This window comes from Danio rerio, chromosome 20 (assembly GCF_049306965.1).
Source record: "Danio rerio strain Tuebingen ecotype United States chromosome 20, GRCz12tu, whole genome shotgun sequence".
In the NCBI taxonomy this organism is placed as follows: domain Eukaryota; kingdom Metazoa; phylum Chordata; class Actinopteri; order Cypriniformes; family Danionidae; genus Danio; species Danio rerio.
Window position 1 is genome coordinate 57,007,225 of NC_133195.1, and position 15,276 is coordinate 57,022,500.

Below are 15,276 nucleotides of genomic sequence, written 5' to 3' on the forward strand. Positions count from 1 at the left end.
TGCAACAGCGGAATGAACCGGCAACTTAGCCTGCATATGTTTTACATAGCGTATGCTCTTCTAGCTGCAGCCCATGGGAAACACCTATACACTCTCATTCACATACACCATGGACAATTTAGGTTACCCAGTTTACCTATACCACATGTATTTGGACTTATGGGGGAAACCAGAGCACCTGGAGGAAACCCACGCGAACACTGGGAGAACATGCAAACTCCACACAGAAACGCCAACTGATCTAGCGGAGGCTCGAAACAGTGACCTTCTTGCTGTGAGGCGATTGTGCTACCCACTGCGCCACTGTACTGCCCACTCATTCATTTATGTATTTATTAACATAAATAAAACTTTGTCCACATGGAAATATATATATATATATATATATATATATATATATATATATATATATATATATATATATATATATATATTATGGGGATATGCTGTGTAAATGTACCTCTTCTATTACACATCAGAGTTGAAAAAAAATAATTCACAGGAGGGCAAATAATTTTGTCTTTATGCATATTTTTGTTGTTGTTACTAATGCTGATGTTGTAACTTTCTCATGGTTTTTTAATTATTAGCTTACAGGGAAAAATGCAAGTCCGTTACAGTAAATACTATTAAAAGTAATGTAAGTTCAAGTCAATGGTTACAGGTTTTTACAGACTTTCTGTTGTGTTTAAAGCAAAACTGCATCTTTAAAAAAAAAATAAATATATATATATATATATATATATATATATATATATATATATATATATATATATATATATACAAGAGTCCTAGAGTTAAACAGTGGACTTGAACCATTTTTTAATTCATTCTGCCGATTTCTTTTTCTGAAAGGGTAATTTTTAGCTTAGCTTAGCATAATAAATTGAATCGGGTTAGACCATTAGCATTTTGTAAAAAATAAATCAATACAAAAATCAAACAAAAAATTGGATGTTTTTCCTATTTAAAGCTCAAGTCTTCTGTAAACACATTGTGTTATAAAACCACATTTTCGACCACATTTTAAGTACGACTGTATATATTGTAAATGTTCTTTTTCTTAAAGCTCTATTTTTATATTAACAATGCATGTTAGGCAACTACTGAACGTAATTTCGATTCTCTCCATGTCCTGTACATGTGGCTGAATTGACAATAAAGCAGACTAAAACTAACAAAAAAAATTAAAATTGCAGTTTCCTTGGTCAATATTGCTAGGAACTATATTCTCATTCTGGCGTAGTAAGCTTTTTTAAAAAAAGGTGTAGTGTTCCTTTAAGAGAAGAAAGAAAAGACTGAAACAAGTAAAGGGTAAGTAAATGGTGAAAAAATGTTCATTTTGGGGTGAGCGGTTGCTTTAATGCTTCATGACTATAATGAAATAACGCTCACCAGCCAAAGCTTTACCTCTCAAAATGCAATGCAGTGAATTACTTTCAGTTTCTCACATTCTCTTCATGACCCAGTTAGACTTTTTATGATATAAAGAAACTCGTGAAAGCTTTGAAACAAGTGAAGAGTAGATAAATGTGACATTTTTCATTTTTTGGGGAACTTTTAATTCCTTTTAAATGCTTGGTGATGGTAGAATGAGGCTCACCAGCCAAACCTTGACCTCCCAAAATGCAATACAGTACATTACTTTCAGTTTCCAGATTTGACAATTCTCTTTATGTCCCAGTTAGAGCTACTACTAACCAGTTATACAGATTTATGTTAAATTTCACGATCTAGTGATAAAGCCAGTAGTGTTCTGGTGAACAGATTTTTTTAATCCATACAGCCGATTTCTTGTTCTGACAGGGTCACGCTTGGCTTAGCTTAGCATAATGAATTGAATTGTATTAGATCATTAGCATTTTGTTAAAAAAAAATCAATCAAAAGATTGGATCATCTTCTTATTCAAACCTCAAGGCCTCTGTAGTACCATCATTTAATAAGACCGACAGTAGAAAAACTAAATATGACTATTTTCTAGGCTAAAACTGCTAGGATCTACACTCACCGGCTACTTTATTAGGTACACCTTACTGGTACCAAGTTGGACCCCTTTTGCCTTCAGAACTGCCTTAATCCTTCATGGCGTACATTCAACAAGATACTGGAAATATTCCTCAGAGATTTTGCTCCATATTGACATGAGAGCATCACACAGTTGCTGCAGATTTGTCGGCTGCACATCTGATGTTCAAGAAACCAGTCTGAGATGATTGGACTTTATGACATGGTGCGTTATCCTGCTGGAAGTAGCCATCAGAAGATGGAGACACTGTGCTCATAAAGGGATGGACATGGTCAGCAGCAATACTCAGGTAGGCTGTGGCGTTGATGCTCAGTTGGTACTAATGGACCCAAAGAAAATCTCCCCCACACCATTACACCACCACCACCAGCCTGAACCGCTGATACAAGGCAGGATGATCCATGCTTTCATGTTGTCGAGGCCAAATTCTGACCCGAGCATCTGAATGTGTCAGCAGAAATGGAGACTCATCAGAGCAGGCAACGTTTCTCCAATCTTCTATTGTCCAGTTTTGGTGAGTCTGTGTGAATTGTAGCCTCAGTTTCCTGTTCTTAGCTGACAGGAGCGGCACTTGGTGTGCTCTTCTGCTGCTGTAGCCCATTGGCCTCAAGGTTGGACGTGTTGTGTGTTCAGAGATGCTCTTCTGCAGAGCTCGGTTGTAACGAGTGCTTATTTGAGTTACTGTTGCCTTTCTATCAGCTGGAACCAGTCTGGCCATTTTCCTTTGTCCTCTAGCATCAACAAGGCATTTGCCCCCACAGAACTGCCGCTCACTGGATATTTCCTCTTTGTCGGAGCATTCTCTGTAAACCCTAGAGATGGTTGTGCGTGAAAATCCCAGTAGATCAGCAGTTTCTGAAATACTCAGAGCAGCCCGTCTGGCAGCAACAACCATGCCATGTTCAAAGTCTCTTAAATCCCCTTTCTTCCCCATTCTGATGCTCGCTTTGAACTGCAGCAGATCGTCTTGACCATGTCTACATGCCTAAATGCATTGAGCTGCTGCCATGTGATTGGCTGATTAGAAATTTGCGTTAACGAGCAGATGAACAGGTGTACCTAATAAAGTGGCCGGTGAGTATATTCTCTCACTCTAACATAATAGTCCCGAAAAAAAAAAAAGTGAAGCATTCGGTTAAGAGAAGAAAGAAACTCCTAAAGCTTTGAAACAACTGAAGAGTCCGTAACAATTGAATTTTTGGGTGAACTGTCCCTTTAAATGCTTTGTGACAGTAGAATGAGGCTCACCAGCCAAACCTTGACCTCCCAAAATGCAATGCAGTACATTACTTTCAGTTTCCAGATTTAAACATTCCCTATATGTCCCAGTTAGAAACGGCAACTAAGCAGGTACACATTTATGTTAAGTTTCATGATCTAGTGACTAAGCGATTAGCGTACTCGGATACCCTGGTAAACTGCATCATCATCATCTGCTGCGTGTCTGTGCAGATCTTCAGTCCACACGTTTGCACATCGAGGGTGTGTCGCAAATTCTTCAGTGGTCCAGAAATATTTCATTCTGCAGATTTTCTTCCTGACTCAACGTCCTACGACTTCCTGATTGCGTAAAGGAAACCCAAGCGAACGCAGGGAGAAAATGCAAACTCCTTACAAAACACCAACTGACCCAGCCGGGACTCGAACCAGCAACCTTCTTGCTGCGAGACCACAGTGCTACTACTGAGCCACCATGTCACCTTTATTATTTATATTTTCTGAGAATTAGAGTTGTCTGTTAACCTTAACCATGCGCATGTTTCATCTAAAATTCCTTTGAGCAATAAAATGTTGAGAAACATTAACCATATATAGAGCTGTAAAATGACTGTGGACCATTAAGCTTCAGCATTAAACTTGAGTTGCATCTTTCTGTCAAACCAAAAAATAAATAGTATACTAATTTTTTTGTCATGTTTTACAGTCCAGTTGTTTACACAGTTTTATAAAAGCAATAATAAAAATTAGATGAGTTATTTCATTCAATTTTCACCTAATTCCCTTTATTATTTAGGGGTTGCCACAGTGGAATGAACCGCCAACTATTCCAGCATATGTTTTACACAGCGGATGCCCTTCCAGCTGCAACCCATCACTGGAAAACATCCATACACACCCATTCACACACACACACACATACACACACACACACCAGGGTTCAACGCTACAGATTTTTTCTACTGGTCCGATCGGGCCAGTGGTTTAGATTTTTACTTGCCCTGCCAAAATTTTAACTGGCCCCACCAAAAAAAAAAAAGGGGAAGTTAATAGCTATTTTTTAGCCACATATTTTAAATAATGTGTCAAAAATAAAGTCTATGAATCTACAATTTCAATACTTAAAAAAACTGTAATAAAAGTGTTATGCAAACAAAAAGAGCAGTATGGAAAATGTGGAGGTATTTTATTTGTGGTTTGAAATTATTTAACAAAAGCTGGCTGACTTGTCAAACTGACGGCAAACTCGCTCACTTAATTTTTATTTTGTCATGTTTTTCCCATGTAAATGTCTACTGCTAAGACGTTAGAAGACATTTTCTTTTAGCCTTATAATTCGATATTGCTGCTATGTTGCCGTTTCTACGCTGTACTGGTTGTTACCAGGTTACAAAAAAAAAATAGCATGGTCAAATCCATCAGATAAGAGGAACCGGAAAGTAATATGTTGTTTACGACATTACAGAAAAGGTAGCGTGTAAAGACCTAAAAGCACAAACTTAAAATGCACGCAATTGACAAATAGTCACAGACAAGTTAAATGTTAGTGGCAAGGCAGCACTGTCCCAATCGGGCCAGTAATGATGCGGTCTACTGTCCCAAGTGTCTCTCACGCTATCCCTGGGCCACCGGGCAGTCCTTATTGTTGAGCCCTGCACACTACGGACTATTTAGCTTACTCAATTCCCCAATTACATTTCCAGGGCCAGACAGAATCCGTGAACAGTTTTTGCTATTTTTGCTGAGAATTTTGTAAAAAAAAAAAGATTTTGGAAGTATCATAGCCAAAAAACACCAATTAAAAAACAAAAAACACAGTTTCCATTACATTCGTTCTTCCATGGCGGGGCGCCACACCAAAATTCATCCCGCCACGAATACAGCTTCTTATTCAAAACATTCATTCATTGTTGTTGTTGTTGTTGTTTTTATTAGCGGGTTATATCGCACCAAAACACATTAAAGGGTAAGTGAATTATAACAGCGCAAACTTTTCTGTTACCGTAAGTTAGTAGGGCTGTGCGCTATTTGTTTAACACTGTAAGGTGACGTGCTGACAGACTGACTGACTTATTGACAGGTGCGTGATGCGTGAGGCCAGCAAACACGATGTAGCTTTCAATTAGGATGAACACAGTTTCCATAATTATACTTTATTTATAGATAAAGGTCTGTGATTCTGCATACAATGACTTTAACGTTATCTTGCTGGAGTTTATTGCCGTTTCACTTTACTCCAGGACGCATTAATACCGATCTGTAGGGTTATTGGAGACATTCATAAATATTCCTAGTAGGGCTGCTCGATTATGGGAAAAATCATGATCACGATTATTTTGGTCATAATTGTAATCACGATTATTCAAAAAGATTATCAGTTGAAGTCAAACTTATTCGCCCTTCTGTGAATTTATTTTTATATATAAATATTTCCCAAATTATGTTTAACAGAGCAATTTTTTACAGTATATTTTTTCTTCTGGAGAAAGGCTTATTTTTTATTTTAGCAAGAAAGAAATCAGGTTTAAATATTTTGAAACCTATTTTAACAGCTCAATATTATTAGCGCCCTTCAGCAATATATATTTTTGATTGTCTGCAGAAGAAGCTACTGTTATACAATGACTTGCCTATTTACCCTAATTAAGCCTTTAAATGTCACTTTAAGCTGAATACTAGTATCTTGAAAAATATCTAATAAAATATAATGTGCTGTCATCATAGCAAAGATAAAAGAAATCAGTTATTAGAAATGAGCTATTAAATCTGTTAAAACTGTGTTTTAAGCATCTTCACTGTAAAAAAAAAAAAAAGATCTTCAGTCAGGAGCAACGAGTGGATTTTGTCCTTTTGTTGTTTGATTAATAATAAAAACAGCAGCAGGAATATCGCACGCTGTCACTTTAAGAATAGTGCGGCTCTGATATGGTTTCTCTTTCACGTGTCTTTTGATTCTCAACTTGTTTGTTTATTACACAAATGAAGATTAATATAAATAATCACTAAACACCGCGCATGTATTTGACCATTAAAGTGCTCGCATTAGGATGACGTTAGATGTGCGTGTGCTCTGCTGTCTGAGGCTAAGCCAGACCGCGCTCACAGACACACACAAACACACACACAATACCTGTCCGAGGCTAAGCGCAGCACGCACACACACAACAGTGCGTGCTCTTTCGCGCTTTTAAGAATATGAATGATGCGCATCCCATGCTGCAGAAGTTACATTACAGCACATCTTTCAGTCACTTTCACGTGGGACTGGAAAGGAGGCGGTATATGATGGAATAATCGTTTATCTCGATTAATGGTTTTTCATAATCGTTATGAGCCGAAATCGAAATCGGATTTTGATTAATTGCACAGCCCTAATTCCTAGCAAATCTAATAGATGTTGGAGACATACTGCGTAAGCGCGCTAAATCGCACTTCAGCAGTGTTTATTTAAAAGCGCACAAGAAGATCTGCACTTGAGCCGACGACCAACAACCAATACTGTACTGATGTTCATCATACGTTAAAATATTTTGAGAGTTTGAGCGTGTAGGGGTGGCCTACCTATTTATTTGATTACTTTTGACTATGTTTATGTTTAGGGAGTAAGGTAAGCTTTTTGTATTTTTCTTTAAATAGTAATTGGTAATTTAGTGTATTTACTTTATAGATTCTTTTGTTTGTTATTTTGGCCTGTGGTCACCCTGAAGAGATGCTCATTCATATTAACCACATTTTTCTATAATGAATCTATTCATATATACTCTCAACTGAGTGTGTGAGTTTGGTTGTCGACCGAAGGGAGTCTTTTGCCTTATGTTTTGTTTTGTTTGGGAAATCCACCACCCCAACACATTTGTTTTTCTTTGTTTATTATGCCCATGTTGTTTCCCCTAGACTTGGGGCGTAATTGTAACGTCGGGGAGTAACACTAACAACTGAGGTAAGATCCAATATGCAGGTTTATTCACAGTCAGGCAAGCGGTGGTCAACACAGGTGCAAACAGGTGTGTGAGGACAATCCAGAATCACAGTCGAATACAGGCAAGAGGTCAGAAAGGCAGGCGGCAGGCAGGGAGAACAAGAATACAAAGCTTAGTCGAAAACGCAGGAAAACAAGACAGGATTAACGCGTTGTAATGTCATCTAAACAGCTAACAAGACTCGGCAAACTGAAAGGGTGAATGAGTGGCTTAGGTAGTGAATGCAATCAGTCTCTGATAGTCCACAGGTGTTGCGAGTGTAATCAATCTAGATGAGTGAGCATGGGTGTAGGCGAAGTGCTTGTCTGAATATGTAGTCCAGGAAAAGCCGGAATTGTAGTCCATGGTCTGTTGTGAGTGAGAACCAGTCAATCTAGTGGAATACGATCGCTGGTAATCGTGACAGTAATAGAGTGTGTATGAGAATATGAGGGTGTATGAGTGTTTCCCAGTACTGGGTTGCAGCTGAAAGGGCAACCGCTGCGTAAAACATATGCTAGAATAGTTGGTGGTTCATTCTGCTGTGTGGACCCCTGATGAATAAAGGGACTGAGCCAAACAAAATAAATGAAAGTTGTATTTTCCAGTTTGTGCTGAAAAAATAGAAAAAATATCATCAAAATTGTTAAATTCAAAAGGAAATTGCTATTCCAGGAAACACCGGTATACCTAAAAATAAAAATATATATAAAGTTTACGCACACACATATTGCAAAATGTGCATTAAAATAGGTGGACATAAACAGCTATTGACATCCACAGTAAATTAAATAAATAAACAAAAGTTAATATCTGCCAGTTTTCAACATTCTTCAAAGTATCTTCCTTTGTGTTCAACAGAACAAAAAAAAAACTCAAACAGGTTTGGAGTCAAGGGTCAAGAGTGAGTAAACCATGACAGAGTTTTCACTTTCTGAGTAAAGCATTCCTTTAAAGTCAGCTGTGCGCCTGCAAAACACCCGAGCAGATCTTCAATGTGCTGTTTATGTCCTCCAGAATACCGAGGTTTAAGTGAACAAGGATCCACAACACTATACGAGTGACTCAGACGGATGGAGACGCTCCCTGCGCAGTGAACATGCAGCGGCACGCAGACAGCAGGAACACAGGCCGAGTGTGTGCGTTCATCTGTGCTTCAGTCCGCAGGTAAGACGCGCTCAGATCTGTGTTTTTCCCGCCGCTGCTACTGTTTGTTTGAGTGTTTGCTTCAGGACGGACTCTCGAAGATCATGTGTTAGAAGAGTTTGTTTGGTTTTGTCCTCGTCTTTCCGGTTTTCTCTGCTCTGAAGGCTTTGGATTAATTTACAGAGAGCCGCTGGTGTCTGTAGTGACCCACAAACATGCTTTAGCTTCTCTCAAGTCTTCTAGTTCTGGAGGAGTTCACAAGCACGCAGCTCGCGTGAGTCGTGTTACAGAGTAAGGTGAGACTAATTCATGCATTAGGTGGGAAAGACTGGCAGTGAATGTTGTGTTTTCTGTAGAGAAAGTTTATGAGTGTTGGTTTTGTGTGTTTATTGTGTCACACTCTACAATAATGTTATGAATTAATATGAATTAAGAGTGAACAATACTGGATTTATTAATCATAGTTTAACATTTACTAACACATTAAAATACAAATTCATGCTTGTTATCATTAGTTAACTGTGAGTTAACATAAACTAACAATAAACGACTATTTTTTATCAACTAATGTTAACAAAGATGAATAAATACTGTAATAAATGCATCGTTCATTGTTTGTTTATGGTAGTAAATACATTAATTAACATGAACTAATACATCCTTTTTAAAGTGTTCAAAAGTGGTGCTTATATAATACATGTCCACTTACATAAATGTGATCGCTTCATAATAATGTAAGCTTTTGGTGTCATAATTAATGAAATTATAGCAGTGTGGTTAATTAACCCAATATAACTTGTCCTTTTGCAGCTGTTGTAAAAAAATCATTATATTTATAGTTATTCTTTTCTCAAATATTTCCCTAATGATTTTTAACTGATTCAGAAATTGTTGACAGTATTTCCTCTAATATTTTTTCTTCTGAAGAAAGTCTTATTTGTTTTATTTCAGCTAGAATAAAAGCAGTTTTTTTTTCCAAAAATATATCATTAAAAACATACAGTATTAGTAAAAGCATTTAAGGTCAATATTATTAGCCCTCTTTAAAAATATGTATATATTATAGGTGGGCATAGATTATTATTTTTAATCTAGATTAATCTAGATTAAAATGGCTCATTTTCATCCTGCCATTCAGAATATGTGTGCTACCTAAATAATAAGTCTTTGAAAACGGGTTTCTCAAGCCAGGTGGCGCATTAGACCAGGGGCTCATCTCCTGTTTCCAAAATGCATCACAAACTGCTTGAGAAACTGTTCTACTCTGATAATTGGTGATGAAAATAAATGATGCTCAATAAGATGTACTTGTGTTTACTCACTGTTTATTCAGTTAAAGATGAATGCTGAACTGTAGGCCTACATAAGCTCCAAACAGCCATTTCTGATCACCTTAATCTGACTAAAGTCATCACTGAACTAAACGGAAATGGAAATAAGACACATGGAGTAGCAGATATTAGTGGCATTACTGAAGTAAACACCGCAATCAAACTATTACCCTCATGTAGGACTTTTCACCACATTTTCCAACAAGATACACACAGAGACACACACATCGCAAAATGCGGAAGTCTCTTTTCTTTCCATCTGGCATGCGTTATTAAACTCCATAACACTCTCACTAATCCTTACTTCTTATTTGTGTCTTTTAGTCCAGTTTGTCACGGGGGCATGAATGAAATGTTCATGAGTGAAAGTGAAACTGCCAAAGTCAAACAAGGAAGGAAGGAAACTGCAGTTAAAGTCACTTAAAATTACAGGAAACTCCTACATGAAGCCTTTCACGTAAACACCTTCATTATATTATTGTCTATTAAGGCAAATCACTAGTTTACTGATGTCCATGTAAGCGTAGTCAGTAGTGTCCTCGAATTAAGTAAAAGATCCAGAAGGGCATCCTGCTGATTTGATTCAGAAGGGCACTTTTTTTGTCAGACGGCTCACTGGTTTGACTTCCATGAACCGTCATTTAATTTAAAAAGCACCCGCTCCGTTTTATTTGTATATGTTTAACTCGAACACATAAACTCTACAGGTTAGATGTGAAGCTAACACTAATCAGATTCACTCCAGTGAACTGCATCCATGTTAGCATGTCAAGTTTGATGTGATCATTTCACAGTAGGAATACACACAGGTTCAAAGACTCGTTCTCGCCCCCTACAGCTCAATTCGGTCAGGTATACATCCACGCTGAAATACCAAGGTGAAAGTCATCATAGCTTGCGTAGAACAGACCCAGCTCCCAGCCCAACTTTGAGAATAGATTAACGGCGGTATTTTCTTTATCGTGTGATAAAAGTCTGGCGGTAACGCAGCATGCTAACGCCGATAATGGCCCAACACTAATATACATATACATTTTTGATTGTCTACAGAACAAACCACTGTTATACAATAATTAACCCAACTTAAATGTCCATTTAAGCTGAATACTAGTATATTGAAGAATATCTTGTCAAATGTGTGCTGTCATCATGGCAAAGTGGGCGAGGCAGTGGTGCAGTAGGTAGTGCTGTCGCCTCACAGCAAGAAGGTTGCTGATTCGAGCCTCGGTCAGTTGGCATTTCTGTTTGGAGTTTGCAGGTTTTCCCCATGTTCGCATGGGTTTCCTCCGGGTGCTCCGGTTTCCCCCACAAGTCCAAAAACATGCGGTACAGGTGAATTGGGTAAGCTAAAAATTGTCCGTAGTGTTTGTGTGTGAATGAGTGTGTGGGTGTTTCCCAGTAATGGGTTGCAGCTGGAAGGGCATCCGCTGTGTAAAACATGCTGGATAAGTTGGCGGTTCATTCCACTGTGGCGACCCCAGATTAATAAAGGGACTAAGCTGAAAAGAAAATGACTGAGTGAATAAATCATGGCAAAGAGAAAAGAAATCAGTTATTAAAAATGAGTTCATTTATTCATTTATTCATTTTCTAGCTCAGCCAAGATGCTTCTGACGCTGTCTGTTGTTCAAGAGTGGCTTAACACAAGAAATGTAGCTGACAGCTGAATATTCCTGTCTGTGTATAGTGGTTCTTAAAGCACTGACTCCAGCTGCAGTCCACTCTTTGTGAATCTCCCTCACATTTTTGAATGGGATTTCTCTCCAGGGTTTGGTTATGCCTATTGCTTGCAATTTATGTCTTGCCCTCCTTGTTCATGGTCTCAATGGTTGTCTTTTGGACAGCTGTCTAATCAGCTGTCTTCCCCATGGTTGTGTCGTCTTCAGAGCTAGACTGAGAGACCATTTAAAGGCCTTTGGAGGTGTTTTAAGTTTATTAGCTGATTAGAGTGAGACTCCAGGTGTCTTCAATACTGAACCTTTTCACTAAATTCTCATTTTCTGATATACTGAATTTGGGGTTTTCATTCGTTGTCATCAAAATTAAATGAAATAAACTCTTGAAATAGATCAGCCTGTGTGGAATCAATATATACATAATACAAGTTTCACTTCTTGAATGGATTTAATAAAATAAAAATTAAAAATTAAGAAATCTTTGAAGATATTCTAGTTATACAACCAGCACCTGTATAATACAGTCAGCATGCAGACCAGGCCAGTTTATCATCAGCTGTTGTATAAGACTGCAGGGTTTATTCTGCAATAACAACTGGCTGGATGTACAGTATCCTGATTATTACAATCATTATTATTACAATTTTAAATCTTGGAAAAAGAACAACAGCTGAATGGAGCCCACACTAACCTACTTAATGTTATTAGTATTTATTATCAGTGGCTGGCAAAGGTTAACCGCATCCAAAATTGTACAGTATATGTGTGTGTTTTATACAGTGGGTATGGAAAGTAATCAGACCCTTTATTTAAATTTTATTTTTTTCATTTTTTTCTCATGAATGTACACACAGCACCTCATATTAACAGAAAAACCCAGAATTGTGGATATTTTTACAGATTTATTTACAAATGAAAAACTGAAATATCACATGGTCCTAAGTATTCAGACCCTTTGCTGTGACACTCATTCTTGAGATGGTTCTACACCTTCACTGGAGTCCTGCTGTGTTTGATTGTACGGATTGGACTTGATTAGGAATGACACACACCTGTCCATAAAAGACCTTACAGCTTACAATGCAGGACAGAGCAGATGAGAATCACAAGGTCAAAGGAACTGCCTGAAGGGCTCAGAGACAGAACTGTGGCAAGGCTGATGTCCGCTGCACTTAAGGTTCCTAAGAGCTCAGTGGCCTCCATAATCCTTAAATGAAAGATGTTTGGGATGACCAGAACCCTTCCTAGAGCTGGCCGTCTGGCCAAACTGAGCTATCGGATGAGAAGAGCCTTGGTGAGAGGTAAAGAAGAACCCAAAGATGTGGATGAGCTCCAGAGATGCAGTCGGGAGATGGGAGAAAGTTGTAGGTCAACCATCTCTGCAGCCTCCACCAGTCGAGGTTTATGGCAGACAGGCCTGACGAAAGCCTCTCTTCAGACACCTACACCTAAAGGACTCCAAGATGGTGAGAAACAAAATTCTCGGTTCTGATAAGACCAAGATAGAGAATCTGGCCTTAATTCTAAGCGGCATGTGTGGAGAACACCACGCACTGCTCATCACGTGTCCACTATAGTCCCAACAGTGAAGCATGGTGGTGTAGGTAGAAGCATCATGCTGTAGGTGTGTTTCTCAGCTGCAGGGACAAGATGGCTGATTGTGATTGCGGGAAAGATGAATGTGGCCAAGCACAGGTATACTGTATCCTGGGGGAAAACCGTCTTCAGAGTGCTCAGAACCACAGACTGGGCCGAAGGTTTACCTTCCAGCAAGACAATGACCCTAAGTGCACAACTACATTAACAAATGAGTGGCTTCACAACAACTGTGTGACTGTTCTTGAATGGCCCAGCCAGAGCCCTGACTTAAACCCAATCATCTCTGGAGAGATCTAAAAATGGCTGTCCATCAACAATTACCATCCAACCTGAGAGAACTAGAGAGGATCTGCAGGGAGGAATGGCAGAGGACCCCCAAATCCAGGAGTGACATCATTCACATCATTCCCAGAAAGACTCACGGCTGTATTAGATCAGAAGGGGACTTCTGCTAAACACTGAACAAAGGGTCTGAATACCAAGGACCATGTGATATTTCAGTTTTACTTTTTAATAAATCTGCAAAAATCAACAATTTTGTGTTTTTCTGTCAATATGGGCTGCTGTGTGTGCATTCATGAGGAGAAAAATAAACATTTAGCAAATGGCTGTAAGATAACAAAGAGAGAAAAATTCTGAATAATTTCTGTACCCACTGAATACAGTTTTTATTATGTATATATGAACATAATACACACACATACATAGAAACAAAACTAGCCCCCTGTTTATTTTTTCCCCAATTTCTGTTTAACTGAAAAAAGATTGTTTCAGCACATTTCTAATCATAATAGTTTTAATAACTCATCTCTAATAACTGATCTATTTTCCCTTTGTCATGATGACAGTAAATAATATTAGACTAGATATTCTTCAAGACACTTCTATACAGCTTGAAGTCTCATTTAAAGGCTTAAATAGGTTAATTAGGTTAAAGTTGCAGTAGGTGATCTGCATAAATGCTAACCGCTTAGCATATTATCTTTGCACTGCGAGGATGGACTGTGATTCAAAGCCACACCCCCTGAAATTGCGAGTGCGCACCGCGTCACAACAGCAGACAGACAACCCACTAGTTCATGTCATTCGGCAGTTAGTTAGTATTTAGCCAGCGGCGTGCAGGAATTACATTTATTACTAAGCCACATTTACATGCTATTTCAGAGCGAATATTCAGAGTAGCGGTAAACAGTATAGGAAGGCTGTCATTGATCAGAAATGACCCAATAGCCGCGTTTCCACTATCGCGCCTAAAGCGAGCAAACCAGGGCGAGCCAATCCCAGTCGCATTTCCACTGTCACTTCTGGGGCCAAATCAGGGCTTTCTTGGGGCCAGCGGCCGGCTTTTTTCGGCCCGCCTAATACCTTGAGCCAAAGAGGGCCACTGGGGCTTCGGGGCATAGAGAAAGGAGAGACGGGCACAGTTTTTCAATCGCACATGAGTACATGCGCCAAACACAAACAAATAAATAAATAAGGGAAAGAAAACATCTGGAACAAATTATAGGCTGGTTTGTTTTTGCGTATGATCGCCCTTATGTTTCTCTTTTAAACGTAAGGCTGTTGCATAAAAGTAGTTTTAATTTATAAGTGACTTTGCTGCGTCCTCCTTGATGTTTCAATAGCGCATAATAATCTTTACACCATATTAAAGACACAGCAGACAGTAAAGTTTTTCCAGCGTATTTGTCAAGTTTAAAAGGTGTGTTTGTGCACGTTTAGATGCCTGTATGTGTGTGTGAGACCCTAGAAAAGAGCACTCCCTTCATAGCTCTGTTGATGCCGCGAGCGGCTTTTTTCTTTTCTTTTTTATTGTTTTTATTTATTTTGGAGATAATACACTATATGAATACAACAGAAAGATATAAAACTTTACAAATTTCGTGTCGACTTTTGTAGGCTCAAAACAATAGTGTCATATCTAGATAAAATAGCCTAAGCCATATTGAAATAATTTAAAGAATTACAAATATTGGATATAATAAAATCACATTAAATAAATAAACTAATATAAAACTAACAAAAGCTAGCTATAACAATTAGGTACTATATCAAACTGCCATATTAAACTTAATATTAAAAAGCCATATTAAATAATTTTTCAAAAGCCTCTGACAAAAAAAAAGATTTTAGATATTTTCTAAAAACAATAAACACCGGAGAATGTATTAAATATTATTTATAAAGTATTTGGATACGATGAAATTAATCAAATCATGCAAACAGAGCATTTTCAGGGTGAGTGAAAGCAGAAACTAGGCGACCTTTTTTTCTGTCTGCAGCTGCGCAGCACTTTTTTGACGCATCGGGGAAAACTGCA

General features: G+C 38.2%; 1 protein-coding gene across 11 annotated transcripts in view; it reads left to right on the forward strand.

Moving 5' to 3' along the window:
- Positions 1-15,276, forward strand: part of pak6b (p21 protein (Cdc42/Rac)-activated kinase 6b) — a 58,697-nt gene that overhangs the window by 1,007 nt on the left and 42,414 nt on the right. For 4 of the 11 annotated variants that reach the window (XM_068215536.2, XM_073933019.1, XM_073933016.1 and 1 more), the window contains exon 2: positions 8,222-8,371. The gene's annotated coding sequence lies outside the window, so the exon portion shown is untranslated. Of the gene's footprint in view, positions 1-8,065; positions 8,109-8,141; positions 8,372-8,512; positions 8,647-15,276 lie in introns of those variants that run through there. The other 7 variants (XM_073933014.1, XM_073933018.1, XM_073933020.1 and 4 more) reach the window with 4 other exon arrangements.